Source organism: Ictidomys tridecemlineatus, chromosome 2 (assembly GCF_052094955.1).
Source record: "Ictidomys tridecemlineatus isolate mIctTri1 chromosome 2, mIctTri1.hap1, whole genome shotgun sequence".
NCBI lineage: Eukaryota > Metazoa > Chordata > Mammalia > Rodentia > Sciuridae > Ictidomys > Ictidomys tridecemlineatus.
Genome location: NC_135478.1, coordinates 217,608,276 through 217,612,039, shown reverse-complemented (window position 1 = coordinate 217,612,039; position 3,764 = coordinate 217,608,276).

Sequence of the window (3,764 nt, the reverse complement as noted above, 5' to 3'; positions counted from 1 at the left end):
GTTTCCCCTGAGATTAGGGAGTGGGAGAGATAAGGGAAGAGCCAGAGAGAGGAACCAAGTCACTGTGGCAGAGCAGGAAAGGCTACATTCAAAGCATAAAGTGGACAAATGGTACAAAATTTGTGAGACAAAAACCCAGTTTCCACAGAAGTAGGGAATCTACTTTTATCTCAAAACTCCAGTTTCAATATTGTCTAAGTTATGGCCAGCTTGAACAGACAAGAATCCATCATTTACAAAAGCATTAGCCTCAAATTGAATAAATGTTTTTAAGTTTAAGTGAATCCTTTCCTTTTTGTTTTGTACTGGGATTGAATCCAGGGGTACTTTACCACCTTTTTATGTTTAATTTAGAAACAGGGTCCCACTATGTTGACCAGGGCCTCACTAAGTAGCTGAAGCTGGCTTTGAACTTGCAGTCCTCCTGCCTCAGCCCCCCAAATTGTTGGGATTATAGGCATGTTGGGAATACCACTGCTGCTGGTTATGAATGTCTTTTTTTTTTTAAATTTTTTCTTCTTTTTTTTTTTTAAAGAGAGAGTGAGAGAGGAGAGAGAGAGAGAGAATTTTTAATATTTATTTACTTTTTTTTAGTTCTCGGCAGACACAACATCTTTGTTGGTATGTGGTGCTGAGGATCGAACCCAACCCGGGCCGCACGCATGCCAGGCGAGCGTGCTACCGCTTGAGCCACATCCCCAGCCAGATGAATGTCTTTTTTAATACAAAGCTTCAGTATTTCTCCTCTTCCTTTCAGAAAACAATTTACTACTTGAATGATAAAACCCAAGAGCAAAATAAGAGAAATGAAAGGGCTGGGGCTGTAGTTCAGTGGTAGATTGCTTGCCTAATATGTACAATGGCCCTGAGTTCAGTTCTCAGTATGGAAATCTCCATCAGGATATTGGAAGGACAAATGAAGTGGTGTGGTAGGAAAAAAAGCTAGACTAGATGAATTGGAAAGTTGGGCCCCACCAAGGTCAGAGTCCTGTGGTCCAAGAGACCACAGATACAAGCAAGAGCTTAAAAACCCAACTGATAGAAACATCTGTGACTCAGTGTCTAGACCCTCTCCAAAAAAGGACAAACTGCAGCTTGGTAACCTGATTGGGCTTGGGCAGGGGTTGGGGTGGGGACGTGAACCCCACATGCCCAGTTGAGAACAAACTGTTTTCAAAAACTCCAGCTTTAGGTCTTCTAGGCCACTGCCACTGCCCTATAACTTTATCACATAAACCTCTAGGCAACAGAAGTCCATTGGCAACTCTTCCTGGGGACCTGGGGTAGCTCACTCTCTCTTCCTCCCTCCCCCTTTCCCTTTCCTCTCCCCCCTTCCTTCCCCTTTCTCTGTTTCCTTCCATTACTTTAATAAATCCTGTTACCTTGCTCTCACCCTTCTTGTCTATGGAGTTCCTTCTTTGAATTCACAAGACAAAGACACTACCCAACCAGTACTCTATGTCAGAGGGAATTCATTCATTAAAAAGGCAGTAATACTAGGGAGATAGCTCAGTGGGAAAGCACTTGCTTAGCATGCATGTGGCCCTGGGTTCAACCCCCATCACCACATTAAAGAAAAAAAAAAAAAGATTTAAAGATTTAAGGGCTGGGGATGTGGCTCAAGCAGCAGAACGGCAGAGCGCTTCCTGACATGCATGTGGCCTGGATTCCATCCTCAGCACCACATACAAAGATGTTGTCCACCAATAACTAAAAAATAAATATTAAAAAAAAAAGGCAGTAGTTATTCGAAAGTAGAGAACTATTCATTTTGCTGCTCTGGTGTGGCCTTGGGGAGAGACACTGTTTTCCATTGGCTTTGCCACTCTTCTTGCAAGGTACATCATGGTCCCATTGTCAACAGGCTGATTTTTCTTTTTTCAAAGTACACAGACTGTAAAAAAGTACACTTTAAGCTTTTATGAAGAAATGTGTGGATAAGCTCAGGATTACTATGCTGCATCTGAATGGATAGTGGGCATTAATGGGGACACAGTTCTGCATCTGAATGGATAAGGGGGCATTAATGGGGACATAGCCTTAAATACAGTTTTGGCCTGGGTTTATCCTAGCACTGGAAAAAAAAAGTGGGGGACAGGTACAAACTGGTGGTATAGCTCAGGGCTAGAGGCCTGCTTAGCATGGGATAGGCCCAGCAAGGGCATACTCTTTTTTTTTTTTTTTTTTAAGATATACTTAGAAAAAGAAAGAAGGAAAGAAGGAAGGAAGCTGGAATATCCTGACACCTTTAGCTTTTCATTATCTATGAAGTATTAACAGTAGGGTGGAACACTATGTTCAGTATTTTTTTTGTTGTTGTTTGTTGTTGTTATTTTTACATGAATTCTCATTAATTTTCACAACCACCTCTGGATAGGCCCTCTTTCTTCTTTTTCTACTCCTTTTCCAGAAGGAGATAGAAGAAGGATCAAGAGATCAGATAATTTGCCAAAGACAGAGCTAGGAAGGGGAGAAGCCTAGAGATGATGGAGATAAGCTAACTGCAGAGGCTTTGTTTAGCCATTACAATATTCTCTCGGGTCCAAAGAGGTTGAAATAATGACCAGTGAAACTGCATATCATGGGGCTGGGGATGTGGCTCAAGCGGTAGTGCACTCGCCTGGCATGCGTGCCACCCGGTTCGATCCTCAGCACCACATGCCAACAAAGATGTTGTGTCTAAATATTAAAAATTCTCTCTCTCTTAAAAAACAAACAAACAAAAAAAACTGCATATCATGTACAACCTCAAGAATGGGACTTTATAATGTGTCAACTGTCATGTCTAAAAAGAACACCAAAAAATGATTACTTGAAAGTATAATATTATAAAAATCTTTATAAATAATGACCATAAAAAAAGAGGGTGAAATACTTGGCCAAGAAATTAGCTGCCTTCCCAATTCTGATCACACTGTGATTCAATTAATTTTCCTTTAAAGGACAAGGTGGGGGAAACCTGGCTTAAGTTTTACACTGCTGACAGGAGAAACAGGAGATAGCATTTGTGTTTACTACGAACTAAGCAATAACACAGTGTAATCTATCAACCTAAATAACAGACTCTCCAAAGATTAGCATGTTTTTTCTGGAATAGACATTACAATGGGAATGCATGTGCCATTGTAAACTATTTGTGTATACAAGGAGGTTAATGCGAGCGGAAAACTCAAAGACAAAATAAGGATCACACAATTTTCTTGAAATAATCTTTGGTTACACGTTCAATAATAAGGCAGGCAACAGTCCAAGGCTGAACCAAGTAGTTGTTGGGACAGGCATCCTTGCAGAAATACCTTTTTCAGGTGCAAGGTTGTGGTTCCGGCAGTGCTTAGTGACAGTTTTTATCAGGCATCTATGCCTGTAGCCTCCTTCTTCATGCCCTCCTAGCTTTATTTGATACAGGGCTCGACATCTCTATTTTGATTCTGACAACTCTCAGTAATCCCAGTGAAGGAGGGTCTGCTGTTATCCTCATCTGAGAGAAGTGGAAAGATAGAAGCAATATCAAGCCCCCAAACTCACACTTGGGACATGGGAAAGCGCGGATTTAAACCCAGGTCTTGCCTCCCCAGGCGCCCCATTTCCCCTCCCTCGGCTAGGAGGAAAGGCTTTGCTAGTGAACCTCGGTCGCCCGGATTTTGAGCACCCGGCACACCTGGATGGAGCCGGCGGAGCCCCGCCCTTTCTCTGCGGAGACGTCAGCTCCACCAATCAGCGACGTCGGGGGCGGGCCGCGGGTGCACACGCCCGGGGCCCGCGGT